The 18,539-nt window shown below is 44.6% G+C and overlaps 1 protein-coding gene across 2 annotated transcripts in view; it reads right to left on the reverse strand.

Moving 5' to 3' along the window:
• Positions 1 to 18,539, reverse strand: part of LOC106605507 (cyclin-dependent kinase 14) — a 198,205-nt gene that overhangs the window by 150,869 nt on the left and 28,797 nt on the right. Inside the window, exon 1 of one of the 2 annotated variants that reach the window (XM_045718622.2) lies at positions 11,705 to 12,308. The exons of the other annotated variant lie outside the window; for it this stretch is intronic. The gene's annotated coding sequence lies outside the window, so the exon portion shown is untranslated. Of the gene's footprint in view, positions 1 to 11,704; positions 12,309 to 18,539 lie in introns of those variants that run through there. 2 annotated transcript variants of the gene reach the window in all.

The raw sequence follows: 18,539 nt of genomic DNA on the forward strand, positions 1-18,539 counted from the left end.
GACTTACTAGCCAAAGAGAATGACTGGTCATGGGGTCACGTGCAACAGGTGGCGTTTGACAAAATCAAAGGAGACCTGGCCTCCCAGAGAGTGCTGGCCCAGTACCGTCCCCACGCTAAGACAAAGGTATCAACAGATACATCATCCTTTGGGCTAGGGGCGGTCCTCACACAGATGCAGGACAACATGGAATGGCATCCAATAGCATACATCTCCCGAAGCTTATCCGACACAGAACAAAGGTATGCACAAGTGGAGAAGGAGGCGTTGGCTATCACATGGGCATGTGAAAGGCTCAGCCAATACCTTATTGGCCTGCAGTTTACAGCAGAGACTGACCACAAACCACTGTTGGCTCTGTTAGGGACAAAAGCACTGGACAACTTGCCTCCCAGAGTTCTGCGCTTCCGCCTCAGATTACTGAGGTTCACCTACAAGATGGTGTGTGTGCCAGGGAAAGCACTGATCACAGCAGACGCACTCTCCAGGGCCCCAATTAAACATCCATTATCAGAGGAGGAGCAATGCCTGGAGGGTGAGGTACAGGTGTCCATTAATGCAATAAGAGACAGCCTACCTGCATCTCAGACCAAACTGCAGCAGATTGCAGAGGAGCAACAACGAGACCACATCTGCCGACAGTGCAGCAGCAGTGCAAAAGGGGATGGCCCAGGCAGGAGGAACTGCCTCAGCTGCTGAAGCCCTATTGGGTGCACCAAAGTGACTTCCACTGTAATGGAGACCTTCTCATGAAAGGACAACGGATAATTATCCCAGAGACTCTACATCCAGAAATACTAGACAGAGTGCATGAGGGACACATGGGGATAAGCAAATGCAGACTGAGGGCTCAACAGTCGGTGTGGTGGCTTGGTCTGAATACTCAGATTGCTGGTGGCCCAGTGTGAGGTCTGTACAAAATGTCAACCTTGTCATCCGGAGCCAATGATGGTAACGGTGCTGCCAAAACGGCCATGGCAAAAGGTAGGGGCAGATATGTTCTATTGGAAAAAGGACACTTATCTGCTAGTGGTAGATTACTATTCAAGATACATTGAAATAGCAAAGACACCCATAACCACATCAGCTGGTGTTATCAATGGATTAAAGTAATGTTTTTTCCAGGCAAGGGGTCGCTGAGGTCCTGGTTACAGAGAACGCTCCCCAGTTCTCTGCAAGCCCCTTTTCTGCTTTTGCAGTAGAATATGACTTCAGACATGTGACCAGTAGCCCCTACCATGCACAGAGTAATGGTGAGGCAGAGAGAGCTGTGAAAACAGTCAAGGGACTGCTGAAAAAGAACAAGGATCCATACAGGGCTCTGTTAGCTTACAGAGTTACACCACTGCATCATGGGCCGTCACCTGCCGAGCTCCTGATGGGCAGGAGGCTGTGTTCCCCATTGCCTGTCTCGCCGGCTCAGCTTAAACCCCGATGGCTTAACAGGAAGGCCTTCGCTGAGAGAGACAAACGGCTAAAACAAACGCAAACTGGAGACTTCAATTGGAGACACCGTGCTACGGAGAGGCAAGAGCTGACCGAAGGTCAACGTGTGTGGATTACAAACTCAAAGACACCAGCAATAGTGCTGAGGAAAGTGGATGCCCCACGCTCCTATGTGGTGGACACAGGCTCAGAAGAGGTACGAAGGAACAAAACACAGCTCAGAGCTCTTCCAGATCTACCAGCCACACAGACTGAGGCCACAGAAAATGCACAAAAAGAGGGTGAAGGAGAGAGAGAATGTTCACAGAGCCACAAGCTCGCCCAAAAAGGGATGTGAAGCCACCAGAGAGTCTGAAAGACTATGTTACATGAAGAGAAAACATACTGTTGGGGACCATACCCAGCAAAAAGAGACTCTACCTAAGTTAATGTTCATACTGTGTCATTTAATGCTTTCATACTGTTTCAGGATGTGAAGTAGCATGTTAGAGAATAATACTGGTTTCCAAATTGCATTTCAGTTATGCTTCAGTGGTTATGCATGTTGAGTTCTTGTTCATGGGAGAGGGGAAGATGTAGAAGGATGTCCCTTGGGGGTATCCGTAACTAGGTATGACATGCAAGGGTTAGGTTAGTAAACATGCTGGAGCTAGAACCTCGTTGTCGTGTGTCCTTATTTTAGATAATACTACATTTAGTATCACAATACTCAATACCATCAAGATACTCAATACCATCAAGATACTCAATACCATCAAGATACTCAATACCAAAATGATACCACAGCAAAACACAGAATACCACAGCCAAAGTCACAGAATGGCACTTCATCCAGACAGATGAACTCAGCTACCGCTCTGTTCAATCATTGGGTATCTTTTGAGTTCAACATCATGATTTGAATTTTTTACGTCATGAGAATAAATTAAACAATCAATTTGACTTTGTTTTTATCAACTTAACTACATAACACCATTATGGTAATCATTTATTTGAATGGTAAATCTCTATTGATAAACTGGGTAAATCAAAATGTAGCCTAGGCCTATCCACAATACAGGTGAATGCATATTCAATAGGAGTGTGTGCATGCATTGAGTTATTTAGCTTTTTGGGGGGCTGATTTCATGGGACAACAGATATCAAACAATCTGTTTCCCTTCCATTTGGGACTTATGTGTTGTATTGATCAACAACATTTGCATAGAAGAAGCATATTTTATAAAAATGTTAGCTGTCTCTTTAACCAGTAATGACATCATTCACGAGGCATGCGGACAATCAGAGCACAGTCAGTTCACTGAGGCAATGGATCTTTAGAAGAGAGGTGAGAGAGAGACCGAATAAGTGAATTAATAACGTTTTTGGTGGCAATCAACTTTGAAATCAGCATATTTGGCATTATAGTTAGCATATTATCACAAGTACTAGGGTAGTGATAATAAAAGTATTAGGGTAGTGAATTGATGTTTGCTTTATTTCTTTCTTTTTTAAATTTAACTAGGGAAGTCAGTTAATAACAAAGTCTTATTTACACCGACGGCTTACACCGACGGCCTACACCAACGGCCTACATCGACCAAGAATCAGGTTTGTAGTGACGCCTCTTGCACTGAGATGCAGTGCATTAGACCACTGCACCACTCGGGAGCCCCTTTAGCTGTCAGTCAGCTAGAAAGGAAAGTTAGCCTAAAGCTGGAAGCTACCTGTATCTTCTCGCATTGTAAAGTGTTCTAGCCTGTATAGACATTGTTTTGCGAACAGTAATTAACAGTTTAAAAATGTCTACATGCTGTGTCACATTATTTTGTGTTAACTTCTGTGCAGCAGGCTTAATCCTTGAGACACATTTGACAGAAGTACCGAAACTACAATTCTAGTACCAAAGCATTTTTCATGTTCTAGTATCGGAAAAAGTACATACGTATTGGTATACAGTGCAACACTAATGCACTAATGCACGCAGAGTAAATCTCGACAACAACACAACATAACCCATGTCCCAAACAAAACGTTTTAACAGTGATTAATGCAAAAATAACATCAACAGCAATGTACAAGACCTTATATCAGATGCTTTTGTAAACGCATGCACACACGCACGCACACACACAGGCATACTTACTGCATTACATCCTCTCTCTACCAGTTCCTCCCATTCCCCAGCCACAGCTCTCCCACATCCCACTTCCCTTCCTGACCTCCCAAAAATGTCAAAGCAAGACTCTATGAGCCTCTCTGGACTCTGTGGAGAGAACAGACTGGCTGGCAGACACACATACAATCAGTGTCTATGGTTGTGACATGTGCAAACAAATATTTGTATATTATATCATAGCTGGTGGCAGGGCATACTGTAGCTGTAGTTTACCTAGTATGACACTCTGAACTAGTCTCTGTCACCCTAACCCAGGACAGTCTCACTATGATTTATGAGCTGCAAGATTATTAGAGAATGTACGGTAGTGGTTTAGTTACAATACAATATGAGAGATAGATTATTAGAGAATGTACGGTAGTGGTTTAGTTACAATACAATATGAGCTAGATAGATTAGTAGAGAATGTACGGTAGTGGTTCAGTTACACTACAATATGAGCTCTAGATTATTAGAGAATGTACGGTAGTGGTTCAGTTACACTACAATATGAGCTCTAGATTATTAGAGAATGTACGGTAGTGGTTCAGTTACACTACAATATGAGCTCTAGATTATTAGAGAATGTACAGTAGTGGTTCAGTTACACTACAATATGAGCTAGATAGATTATTAGAGAATGTACGGTAGTGGTTCAGTTACACTACAATATAGGCTAGATAGATTATTAGAGAATGTACTGTAGTGGTTCAGTTACAATACAATATGAGCTAGATATATTATTAGAGATTGTACGGTAGTGGTTTAGTTACACTACAATATGAGCTAGATAGATTATTAGAGAAATGTGAGAGCAAAATTGCAAGATGATGTTATAATACTTTTATTGCATCAAATGGTTGTTTTATGCAACATAATAAGGGGTTGTTAGAAGGCTCATCTGTGTGTGTTCTACCGAGGATGGGCCTCTGGAAGATTTACAATGTCTTTGGGGATACCGCATTCCAGAGCATGAGTTAATGTTTCTGTTCTATATGGTACCAGGGAGAGATGACCCCAGGGCCAGACCCTGGTCTCTACACAAAGAAAACAGTTTTTACAGCAGATACTGTCTGCTGTGAATTATAAGTTTCTTTCATACAAATCTTAACCTTGTGACCCATTCCATACATCTGTTGTTCGTCATGTAGACAGAAAGGGGTGTATCTTGGCTATAAAAGACTTTGTACTTTTGTCTCGGGGCTCTCAACTAATCATCTGAGGGTGATTCGTCGACCAACCATCATTATCGTAGAGCACTCAATCGATTAACTTTATATGTGTGTGTTGTATTGACCTGCTCCCTTACTAATATGCCAATAAAGATTCAGTTTAAGTATAACTCTGACTTGTGTGATACGTTTGTCTCTCCTCATTTGATAGTAAAGAAATTAACCACCACAGAATGTACGGTAGTGGTTCAGTTACACTACAATATGAGCTAGACAGATTATTAGAGAATGTACGGTAGTGGTTCAGTTACACTACAATATGAGCTAGATAGATTATTAGAGAATGTACAGTAGTGGTTCAGTTACAATACAATATGAGCTAGATAGATTATTAGAGAATGTACAGTAGTGGTTCAGTTACACTACAATATGAGCTAGATAGATTATTAGAGAATGTACAGTAGTAGTTCAGTTACACAATGAAATCTGGGTTGAGGAGAATATTAGAAGATGTACAGTGGAGATCTGGGGAAGACTGTATTAGAGGATGCACGGTAGTGCTAGGCAAGGTAATGCATCTGGCAACCTCCCTCCCATCACCACTACTTATCCTATTATCTGTAATGCTTACCCAGTCAGACAGACCAGAGACAACAGAGGTTTAGTCCTCATTCACGGCCCTCCTGTCACAGTGTAAAGATGCATTTCCTTTTCACACGGAGATGACAAAGGGCCAATATGGTAGCCAGAGACGCTGTGAGGCGATAGGAGAAAGAGTGGAAAAAACACCTTACCCTCTCTCCGTCACTATTTAGTGTTCCTGAATGGTAAATGAATGATGTATGTGATGCGCACATCTGACACTAACTAGGCCAATCCTTTGAGGGCAGTCTTTCTCTCTCTCTCTTTCTCCCATCTTTCTTTGTGATGTGACACCCCTCTCAGCCTTCTCCACCTCCTCAAGGCACTGCTTGTATAAATCTGTAGGGCCTATTAGAGAGCAGTGTGAGGACGGAGGGAGGGCGGTTCTTAAAGGAGGCCAGGAGATCAGGAGAGCGGAAGCGCCCCGGTGATCAATGGGTGATGGGCTGCATGAGGAAGGAAGGATGTAGGAAGGTGTGACATTCATTCCCACTTCCAATGAGGTCAGATGGGCTGTCAGAGGTAGATCAGGATACAGTCTACCTGCCGTTGCTATAGGCCACTGTCTCAGAGACAGCAGTAGAGATAGCAGACATGCTTTGTATTTACTTGTTATTAAGAAATTACTGTAAGTGGTAAAGAGGCACATCCTGAAATTACTGTAAATGTTAAAGAGGCGCTTCCTGAAATTGCTGTAAGTGGCACTTTGTGGTAACTTAATAATAGTTCAACATAAAAAAAAATGCAATTTTTCGCTCTGTTTAGCTCTGGCCCTATATTATATAATACAGCTCTTATACCATATTATAATGTTACAATGTGAGCCTTCAGATATTTATTGAGAAAGTTTCTCTACTTATAATCTAAGCCTACAGATATTTAGTGAGATGAGTTTCACTTCCCAACCAACTCCTAATTAACTAACATCAATGGTTGTATAAAATATTCAGACAGCCGAGCAGACGGACCACTCGTTCGTTCCTTGTCCCAGATCTGTGGCCATCATTAGAGACGCAGTGCCATGAGATAAACACACCCTCTGGAAAATAACACAAACCATGTCTCAGAAAACAACACAACACTGCAGCACTGCAGCAGACATCGCAGTGACTGCTCATAGACAGAGGAGCTGTGTTCATTACATCACAGTGACTGCTCATAACCAGAGGAGCTGTGTTCATTACATCACAGTGACTGCTCATAGCCAGAGGAGCTGTGTTCGTTACATCACAGTGACTGCTCATAGCCAGAGGAGCTGTGTTCATTACATCACAGTGACTGCTCATAGACAGAGGAGCTGTGTTCATTACATCACAGTGACTGCTCATAGACAGAGGAACTGTGTTCATTACATCACAGTGAGTGCTCATAGCCAGAGGAGGTGTGTTCATTACATCACAGTGACTGCTCACTGAGCTGTGTTCATTACATCACAGTGACTGCTCATAGACAGAGGAGCTGTGTTCATTACATCACAGTGACTGCTCATAGCCAGAGGAGCTGTGTTCATTACATCACAGTGACTGCTCATAGCCAGAGGAGCTGTGTTCATTACATCACAGTGACTGCTCATAGCCAGAGGAACTGTGTTCATTACATCACAGTGACTGCTCATAGACAGAGGAGCTGTGTTCATTACATCACAGTGACTGCTCATAGACAGAGGAGCTGTGTTAATTACATCACAGTGACTGCTCATAGCCAGAGGAGCTGTGTTCATTACATCACAGTGACTGCTCATAGCCAGAGGAGCTGTGTTCATTACATCACAGGGACTGCTCATAGCCAGAGGAGCTGTGTTCATTACAATGACTGTATATAATGGGTTTATTATTCACAATAAGTTATTTATGTAAAATGGGTTTTGTTAGAAACTGATCGTAGCACTGTCGAGTTATTGGAAAAGAAGATGTTTCTGTGGTTTAAAACCATCTCCCAGAGAGGAAAGTAGCTGTAGCCCTCTATAGAGATACAAGATGAGGCTGGGCTAGAGTTAGCGGATGGGGAAATGAGGTTCAGATACAGTAAGACTGGGCATTGGGTTAGGCTTTGGGAAAGGTAGGTGATTTTCTACATTTTTCCCAATCCACTTTGCTACAGTATCTTTGCCAAAGCTGGGTTGATAAGAATGATGTATATAAACCCTGGATTGCCGATTGCTATGTATTGGCCATTGAGAGGCTTTGAAGCCACCGGTCGGTCGGCCATATTGGCACACCCCAGTAGGAGCAGTCCTCCATAGGAATTAATGGGATTCTACAGTATTTCAATTAAATGTTTCAAGGACTAAATTAAATGTATTGAAGTATTATATTTATTTATTAAGGTGTCTGTAATATAATAAATGTGACAAAAACAAATGTAGGCATTAATAAACGTATTTCTATAACTTCCAAAATATTTTTTTTAAACAGTGAGGGAGTGCCAAAATGGAGGCACGATGGCTTCAACACAGTGTCCCCATCTGACATCTAGTGTATAAATCATTGGTTAATAAGCCTGACTAGAATAAAACACAAATTCAAATAGAGCAAACCAGACCCTTTACAGCTGTCCACAAAACAGAACTGTGTCCTGACCTGTCCCTCCATGCCTTTATCCCTCTGTTCTTCCACCCTACATTCCTCCATCCGTCCATACCTCTGTCCCTCAATCCCTCTGTCCCTCAATCCCTCTGCCCCTTAATCCTTCCATCCATCCCTCCCACAGGTATCTATAGGTTGTGTCAGCCATCCAGCCAGCCAGTCAGCTAACCATCCAGCCAGCCAAACAGAGGCCCAGGCCCAGGCCTCACCTCCACCTCCTCCCTCTGATTAGTACCGAGAGAACTTGGCTCTGATTTGGATGAAGATGGAGGATAAAAACTCTGACATATTAATGAGTAAATTGTCAGGCTTCCCCAGCACTTCCAGCCTAAGGAGCCAGAAGCACGCAGGGTCACTCAGACCAATCGCTCTGACACTTACAAACTCCAGTGTGGATCTCTCCCTACTCTGGACCAATGCCAGCAACCCAGCTCAGCTATAGTTCAAATCTCACTGTTCAGAGCCAACCAGAACAAGGAGAGGAGGCCAACAATGGATCAATAAGTAGAACAAGGTGATCTAATCCACTAGACGTAACATGTCACAACTAAAACCTCCCCTCTATTTAGGAGTGTTGAAGTGTTGGATGTAGTATCTGACAGAATGTGTTTCTGTTGAGGTTTTGAAACCTCCCCTCTATTTAGGAGTGTTGAAGTGTTGGATGTAGTATCTGACAGAATGTGTTTCTGTTGAGGTTTTGAAACCTCCCCTCTATTTAGGAGTGTTGAAGTGTTGGATGTAGTATCTGACAGAATGTGTTTCTGTTGAGGTTTTGAAACCTCCCCTCTATTTAGGAGTGTTGAAGTGTTGGATGTAGTATCTGACAGAATGTGTTTCTGTTGAGGTTTTGAAACCTCCCCTCTATTTAGGAGTGTTGAAGTGTTGGATGTAGTGTCTGACAGAATGTGTTTCTGTTGAGGTTTTGAAACCTCCCCTCTATTTAGGAGTGTTGAAGTGTTGGATGTAGTATCTGACAGAATGTGTTTCTGTTGAGGTTTTGGTCCAGGACAGAATGACTGTTGGCTTAGGTTCAGCCTTACTGACACTACTGTAAGAGGTTCAGCGCTGGGCTAGGCTGGGCTAGGCTGGGCTAGGCTGGGCTTGTCTGAAGACATTATTGTTAGAGGAATAACTAAGATAGATTTACGTCTGTCTCCAGACGAGAGGGAGGGACTGGGAGGCCGGCCACCTAGAGGGAGTCTTCTCATTCTGTAGAGTGGCTTGGCTTGGCTTTAGTCCTGCAGAGCCAGAAACAGACAGTCTTCTGAATGGCAAGTGAGGATAGGTTGGCTTTGAACAAGGTGGGGTGGATTGGGTGGGTCTTTGCAGTAGGTAAGGTGGGTTTAGTGGGCATTTGAACTTCAGCAAGTGTAGCAGTAGTCCGGTGATGCACTGATACCAATACAGTTGTATCAGTTAATGGTTCATTCCATGCTTTTCTACTGGAAGCAAGTGGATGGTCTTCCTACAGTAAATGATCCCCATTTACTACAAGACATACCACTCCAACTAAAACAGCTGCTGTGTGTGAACCACTAAATATGCATAACAAAATATAGAGAGTGAATTATTGAGTCATTAGAAACTCGTCTCCATGACGATTCAGACATATTTCCCTCCTTTTATGAAAGTAGCAGTGAATCAGAGATGAATGAATGCATATGCTACTGCCCCCAGACAGATAAGTGCTGTAGTATTTATCACACCAGGTTGAAGTGACCCTTCTCTTCTCCTCTCTCATAGTAGCTTAGCACCATAGAAATACATATTTATTCAATGGGTTTATAATAAATTCATCAATGGTTATCACTTCAATGGAGCCTACAGTCTCCATATTATGAATCATTATCATAGTACTAAGGCTACCATTGTTCTCTATAGAAATGGATCTGACCTAAACAGAACAGAGATTACTAACACGATATGTACATATACCACCGGGAAGGGTAAGGCGGAGGGGCAGCATACATGATAGATCAATATCTGGAACAGGGGGTAGGCAACCCTGGTCCTGGAGTGCTGCAGGTAGGACAGGTGGGTTGAATTGAGGCATACACTGAACTGATCAATTAACTTAGTAGCTCAGTGTGGAGCCTAGTTGGAGGAAAAATCATGCAGTATCTGTGGCACTCCAAGAACAGCGTTGCCTGGACCTGATCTGGAAGATCAAACAGTCTAAATCTGGCTTCATAGCAGAATAGACTCTGTGCATTACAGGAAGTGTAAAGGGCTTAGGTTTGAACCCAGACAATGGCCTCCTCATAACTCACTATCAAAAGAGCACCACTTCAACTTAGGCCCTACACTCGTAGAAAAAAAGGTGCTCTCTGGATCCTAAAATGGTCATTCGGCTCTCTGCATAGAGGCCCTTTGATGAACCTTTTTGGTTCCAGGTAGAACTTTTGGTTCCAAGTAGAACCCTTTTGGTTCCAGGTAGAACCCTTATGGGTTCCTGAAGAACTCTTTCCACAGAGGGTTCTACCTGGAACCAAAAAAGTTTTTTTTCTATGGGGACAGCCGAAGAACCCTTTTGGATTCCCTTTTCTCTAAGCATGTAGAACCAGTCACTCCTCCTTAGGCCTCTCTGCCTTCTTCCCCCTCTTCCTCCCTCTCCTAACCACTTGACTCTCTCATCCACTCCTCTCTTATTTCCCTCGTCGCTTTCCCTCCCTTTTTGTCCTCATCATTCTCTTTCTGAAATCAGTCCCTGTTCTCTTCTGGTCTTTCTAAGGAGAAGAGAAAAGCAGCAGCAACCCCCCTCCATGGCTCGATGGTTTAGTCTATATAATAAATATACATTTCAAAAGTATCTATCGCCCTTCAACCAGGCTAAACCATCGAGCCATTGGAGGGCTGCGGCTGCGTTTCTGTTCATTTCTCTTCTCCCATCTCCTTAGAAAGACAAGAATGTCCGTTGTGTCGTATGGCCCTGCAGAAAAGCCCAAGGCACAGCCTCTCTGCCTCAGTAGCGTTCTGTGAGGCGTTAACACAGATGGGAGAGTGGCATCGCTCGGTCCGACGCACACTCAGACCAGCGTGACATGTGAGCAGCAAACACTGCTACAGAGTAGCCATTCAGACGGGTAAACATCAGCACCTCGCAGCACAACAATGGAAACATACCTTCTAGCACTGAGGGAGGAAAGGAGGGAGGGAGGAGACGAGAGACAGAAAGGCAGAAAGAAGACTAAAGATGCTCTCGTTTGTGCTCGCTGAATGAATGCAACGTAAAGAACCTGTACAGAAACTGCAGATGAGGCTTTCCAGAGTTCCAGAGTCAGCCCACCGTGTTCCCCACACAACCCCTCCCCCCTGCGTCTACATAACCTCGTCACATCCTCCCTAATCCCTATCACACACAGATAGTCTCAGGTGGGCCTGCGTGGAGCTAGCATGTGAGCTCATCATGGTCCACACACATACACACACACACACAGAGAGAGATGCACATACACATTCACGCACCCACATGCACACCCACACACAGCACTGCTGCTACTCCGTCTATTTCTCTACATGCCCTAGATGGTAAATGGTAAACATGCCCATCTAACGTACTGTACAGCATGTGTGTGCTGTGTCTGGGGAATACTATTCCGGCTGAGCGCCACACACACACACACCTGCAAGTACTGCTCTACAGCGAGAGAGGGATGAAGGGAGAGAGGAAACTAGGGATTTGGGGAGGAGGAGGAGTAGAAATCATCAGTTTGTCTTCTTACCTTATAGCAGGACGCAGCTCACCTGGGATTCTCTGGAGAGCAGACGGAACACACCGCTCCACTAACACCAATCACTCTCCTCTCATTTCCCTGCTAACAAACTCAAAACATCTCCCTCTCTATCCCTTGCTCTCTCTCTCTCTCTTCCTCTCTCTCCCGCTAGCCCTGGCAGGTTGGAAACGAGGAGATTGTACTACAACACGGGGGGGAGTGAAACTGGAGGGGGGGAAGTGGCAGACTGACGCATCACAATCCTCCCGGGCGCTGAGCGGAGAGAGATGATGCGTTGTGATTTGAGACGAGAGGTGCGTTAGGAGACGGGCTGTGATGCAGCAGATGGCTGAGGGGTTCTCCTGTGTCCATGTCAGCGATCCTGGAACACCGGCGGCCCCCGTTTAGCGATGAGAGATGGTGCGGCCGGTGGAGTTTGAGGAAGCAGACTGTGGCAGCAGCAGTGTCTGCAGCATTAGCATTAGCAGTGTAGCAGTGTAGCTGGGTTAGCCCATGTGTGCGCTGAGCCGGGGCTGAGCTGGGGCTGGCAAAAGGGAGAGAAGGGCTCAAACACTATCGATTGTGTCTATCTTTCCTCTATCTCTCTCTCTCTCTCTCTCTCTCTCTCTCTCTCTCTCTCTCTTCTCTCTGTATAGCACAGTACAGTATACACTTAGGCTGCAGCACTTACCCTGCCAGCCTGCCAGCCTGCCTGCCAGCCTGCATTCATTAATCTAGCCCTGGATGAGAAGCGTCAACAGCAATCACAGAGGAGAGATGCATGGGGAGACACTCCTTAAGTGCTGTCAGGGTTTAGCCTCTCTCCCTAGCTCTCATAACATGTTGCATTCAGTATACATTCATCTGATATTGTCTCTTCAATTTTTCATATGGAAGTAGGGGTTTGTGTGTATGTGTGTGTGTGTGTGTGTGTGTGTGTGTGTGTGTGTGTGTGTGTGTGTGTGTGTGTGTGTGTGTGTGTGTGTGTGTGTGTGTGTGTGTGTGTGTGTGTGTGTGTGTGTGTGTGTGTGTGTGTGTGTGTGTGTGATTCAGATAGGGTATAGAGGTCAAATAATTATCTTCCACTGTGACAGCTCAATTTGTGAAAACGCCAACATCATGACCCTGTCACATAATACACCACAAACCACAGATAAAGGGAGAGAAATATTACTCTCTCGCTTTCTTAGTATCAGCCTTGCTCTCTCTCGTTCTCTCTCTCCCTTTCTCTTCTACCTATCTTTTTCTTTCTCTTTTTCTTGACCCTGACTGATGTGTTGCCACAGGAACCAGAGTGTGTCCATTGTGTTGTGGAGGCTCTTCATTAACATACCTGATAACAGGCAGAAAAGCGTGAAATCCACATTAACAATGTTGTATCTCGAGGCTAACAAATGGGCATTCTACCCTGGCAATCATAGAATATAATTCAGGAAACACTTAGCATCCTAATACAACATTAAATCGGTAAAAGGAGTCCTGGGTGGCGCAGCGGTCAAAAGCACTGCACCGCAGAGAGGCGCCACCACAGCCTGCGGTTCCATCCCAGGCTGTGCCACAACCGGCCGTGACCAGGAGCCCCATAGGACGATGGTTCAGCGCCTCCGGGGTAGGGGAGGGTTTGGCCGGTGGGGCTTCCCTTAGCATCTAACACCTTGTGACAGGGCCGGGCGCCTGCAAGCTGACTCCGATCGTCAATCAAACAGTGTTTCTTCCGACATATTGGTGCGGCTGACATCCGGGTCAAGCAAGCTGGTTATCTGTTATTGTACATATATCAACATAACAACTGAGGATATCCTACAAGACATGTAGACATCCACTGACAGGAACAATAAGCTGCCTGAACTAACTAAATGCTTTATCCGAAACATGCATGCACAGTCACACACACTGAGGGATGCATCCTGGCAGTGTTGGAGGGTGCTAGTGCGTGGGTGGAGAATCCAAGAGGGCTCTGGCTCATGTATTATTTAGGACACACAGGACACCCTGCCTGCCACACACACACACACACACACACACACACACACACACACACACACACACAGGAAACCAGAAGGACCAGCGGAAAGGGAGAGAGAGAGAGAGAGGGAAGGAAGGGGTATGGCTGAGGGCCTGTGTAATGATGATGATGAAAGGGGGGTTAAAGGGAGAGGAAGTGAGAGGAAGTGGGGCTAGAGACACAGCGGGGGGCTGATAGACCAGAGAGAGAGAGATTCATCTGACTGGGAGCAACACAGTAGCATTGCCCTCTGGCCTGCCCTTTTCTCTCCTGTCATCCATCCTTTCCATCCCTCCATCCGCGCTGACACGGCATGCCCTTCAGCCTTTCACCATTCACCACTACTGCTATCCATCCATCCATCCCTCTCTCCTCTCCTCTCATACTCCCCCCTTCACACAGCTGGGCTCCCAGAGGAGAAAAGCAATCTGGATATCCACTGGAGTCTACAGCAACCCTACAAGTCCTCCAATCATCATTACTCCCTCCCATCCCTGCCATGCATCATAACTCATCTTGACAGATGACTTCCTTCCTCCCATCCACTCGCACTACATCTCTCTCCCTCTCCCTCTCTCTCATGTGTTGTCTGTATATATTCCCTTGTTTTCAGGGCTGAGAGAAAGAGAGAGAGAGAGAGAGAGAGAGAGAGAGAGAGAGAGAGAGAGAGAGAGAGAGATTATCTTTCTCAGGTTACAGGGCCAGGGCCTGGGTCGCGCTTCAATCACTCTCTCCCTCCATCCTCCCATCCATCAGGAGAAGGGTAATGTAATAACACTCTCTCCATATCAGACAGCTGAACACCAGCATCCTAACCAACCACCAGATAACACCCCGGAAACATTACTGAAACACATCAGTCACAACAAGGAAAGACAATGTGGTTAAGTATCAATCAACAGGTGGTGGAGGAAATGGAGGTGAAGTGGTTGGACTGTGGTGTCATCATTAAAGACAATGAAAAGCTACATACTGCTGATATACTATAGTACTGATATATCCTATGCAGTAGGTGCCGCCTGCTATTTTTCAAACCCTTTTATATGTTATTTCAGTTTAAATCATCTTGCTTCCTATAAAATACTAGACACCAATAAACTCCCCTCCAAACTGAATATATTCAGTGTGTATATTGTTTGGTACAGATCTCTTCAAACCGCCTGGGTCTCATTAAGATTGCTGATGTAAGTTATCAGTTACTGAATTAAGACAAGTTAAGCATTTCTTTGTGTACTGTTCCTCGCGCTCCAGAGTGACAAGTCAATTTATCTAATTTGGAAGTCTAATGAAACAAGCTACTGAATCACAGGCCATGTCATTCAGGATCACAGGGCTTTTGTACCGACGCAGCTTTCAGTTGCAAACTTCTGCCCAAACTTCTGCCTTATAACGGGATGCATTCATGTTTCTGGGCCGTGAGATGACAGAGAGAAGACACCACACTCCCTGGGCTGGACTTCCTCACACAGTACAAATGAAGGAATTATCATCCGAGTCCATATCATTAGGAAACTCCTCAGTAATAAAAACTTAGCAAATAACAAAGTCAAATGAAATAGCAGTAAAGCAATGTGTCAGTGACACATAAGCTAATGTATTGAAGCGTAGATAGCACAGAGACAGTATAACCTTGTATTGTTTGCCTACAGGCTGATGCATCTCGGTGGCCATTCATGTTTCATTGACAGGGAAGGACAGGGACTAAAATGGCTGACTTCACATATGCACAGATATGATAATTCTAGAGTTCAACTTCAGTTGGCCAACTTTGTAAGCAGATGAGATAAAAGCAACAGCCCTACTAGCCATTAGGAAGGCCATTAAAACCAGCTCACTGTGTTCACACTGCCAGTGAACATCACATTTGCATCACACTGCCTGCTATAATTGGCTTAGCCCTGCCTGGGCACCATACACAATATATTTCATCTTAGAGCCTGCCTGACTGTGATGCTGTATTCATACAGTGAAATCATTTTGTATTATTTATACAGTGAGAATAAGGGAGTAGCTATATATTTCAAATATACAAAGTGAATATATATTAGACTCCTCCCCTTGTAACAGAATAAGGCCAATCAGAGCATTCCAATCCCTGACTGATTTACCTCTCTGAGGAAGGAGACAGATATCCAAGGGCAAAAGCATATAACACAGCAGAAACCCCATATCCACTTCACATCAGCCATCATGAGGTACAGCAACATCCTACACAAGACAAACTGCTTTTCTCAGTCCAACTGTTTGTTTTGGTGTGTGTGTGTTTGTGTGTGTGTGGTCTTGTTCTATCCTCATCCCCACAAGGATAGTAAAATAAGGAAAATTCTCCCTAATGCAGACATTTCCCACGAGGACAAAGGCTATTTTAAGTTTAGGGGTTAAGTTTAGGGTTAGGAGTTAGGTTTATGCTTTGGGTTACGGAAAATAGGATTTGGAATAGAAATACATGTTTGGTGTCCACGAGGATAGAAAAAAACAAGTGTGTGTGTGTGCAGTGATACTCCTCTTGAACTCAGATAGCACCACTCCCCTCTCCTCCACCTTCTGCATTAGGTAGCTGGTGACACGCCCCTGGATCCCCTCCAGAAGTCTCTCTCTCTCTCTCTCTCTCTCTCTCTCTCTCTCTCTCTCTCTCTCTCTCTCTCTCTCTCCCCTCTCTCCCTCTCTCCCTCTCTCCCTGGGCCCAGGCAGCATCAGATCAATAGAAGAGACCCAATCACAAACACCAAGACATAACACACCCAGCCGCCACAACACCACTAAACACAACACTGCTTATTGGAAAACCTGCTGATTGCCTCCACAGCTCAGTGTAGCAAATTAATTGAAGACTGATTAATGAAACAACACCTATAGCCTCGGGGCCTAAGGGGACGTGGTCTTCACACAATTACTTCTTAACAGCGGGAATGGACAAATAGCTCATCAGTTGGCCTGTCTTGTCTGTCTGTTTGCTAGTGAAGAATCACCCTGAAGCTTTGTGGCTTTGTTGCTGACTTTAAAATGCAAATCACTCAGGCTGATCACTGCAATCCCAGCGACATGAATAAGACTCTGCTTCGGAGTCAGCGCCGGCTGAACTGAAAGAAGAAGAGCTATAATCCCTATTCTATTCATCACTGAGCAGCTCTGGGTACAATGCTGTGTCCTAAATGGGACCCTATTCCCTACATAGTGCACTACTTTTGACCAGAACCCTATGGTCCCTGGTCAGAAGTAGTGATTTACATATGGAATAGAGTGCCATTTGGGATGCGGCCCAACGGCTACAGGAGCACAGATGAACTCTCAGAGAGATGGTAGCTGAGCTAGCATCATCCACAAAGAGGAGAAGTCTGGGAGCCATAGAGTCATAGGGCTAGAGAGACATCTAACAGTGGATTGGCCTTGGGATGACCCTGCTTCATACTGCCTTCAGATGGACCCGGAGGAGAGAGGAGAATCACCGAGGTTGAGGCTCACTAGAAGTGTAGGGATATGGGGCTATGTATGACTTCAGAGAGGATCCTCCTTTGTAACAACGGAACGTTACGTGGTTCTGGGTGGTGGTGCTGAGTTTATCAAGTCGACTGGCTGGATGGATTTCTAAAGTGAGAGTGGAGTAGTAATTTGCAGGAAGATGGTTTCAAATGAAGGGTGAATAAACTTGAATGGCATTTCAGACTGCTGAGAGAAAAGAGGCAAGACCTAAGCCTGTTATTAGGAGCACTTTCAGCAGAAAGTCAAATGACAGCGGACTCTACCTTTCAAGTTAGATATGGTCTTAACTACTGTCTAACTTGCTGACTAGTGATTGTTGCTCAAAAGACAGAAGGGACAGATTTGTACTGTGAACGACCACAACACGACGAGACAAAACTACAAATAAACGTTAAATGAACTCTGAGCATCATGTGACCAGTAGATGGCAATGACTCACCAACAGGTGAGATAAGATCAGCACAGTCAGAGGAGCAGTGCATTGATTAACACTATCAAACAAGAATGTGCCACAACTGCCAATATCAAGAGAGACTATTAGGTGACAAGACTGTCGTTGACATGCCATATTAAAGCAATGCCTCAGAAACATATGAACCCATCTCTGTACTATTGGTACCTCCATTATAGACTAGAGTCCGATTCAATCAGAGCATTGTCCACACAGAATGTGACTGACACCAGTCTCATCCTGTGCCGTTAAGAGAGAATCTCTGTTCTCAAGTTGAGAATCTCAACACTGAGCAACAGGGACGGGGCATTGGAACATACCACTAGGATGACATCATGCTCTACCACAGGGTCAGAAAGGTTTAGAACAATGATTGACTAATTAATTGGCCACTTTCCATACAAACAAAGTTTTAACTGCTGTGCCATCACATGAGAGAGATTCATCTCAGGCCATTCATTCATCCTTAGTCCAACTGTGATACAACTCTAAGTAATGTTGGGCTCAGACGACTCAGAGACTCATGTCTCCCTCACTAACTTTAAGCACCAGCTGTCAGAGCAGCTCACAGATCACTGCACCTGTACATAGCCCATCTGTAAATAGCCCATCCAACTACCTCATCCCCATACTGTTATTTATTTTATTTATTTTGCTCCTTTGTACCCCAGTATCTCTACTTGCACACTCATCTTCTGCACATCTATCGCTCCAGTGTCTAATTGCTAAATTGTAATTATTTTGCCACTATGGCCTATTTATTGCCTTTACCTCCCTTATCCTACCTCATTTGCACACACTGTATATAGACTTTTTCTATTGTATTATTGACTGTATGTTTGTTTATTCCATGTGTAACTCTGTGTTGTTGTTTGTGTTTGCACTGCTTTGCTTTATCTTGGCCAGGT

Source organism: Salmo salar, chromosome 05, assembly GCF_965601325.2.
Source record: "Salmo salar chromosome 05, fSalSal1, whole genome shotgun sequence".
Lineage (NCBI taxonomy): Eukaryota > Metazoa > Chordata > Actinopteri > Salmoniformes > Salmonidae > Salmo > Salmo salar.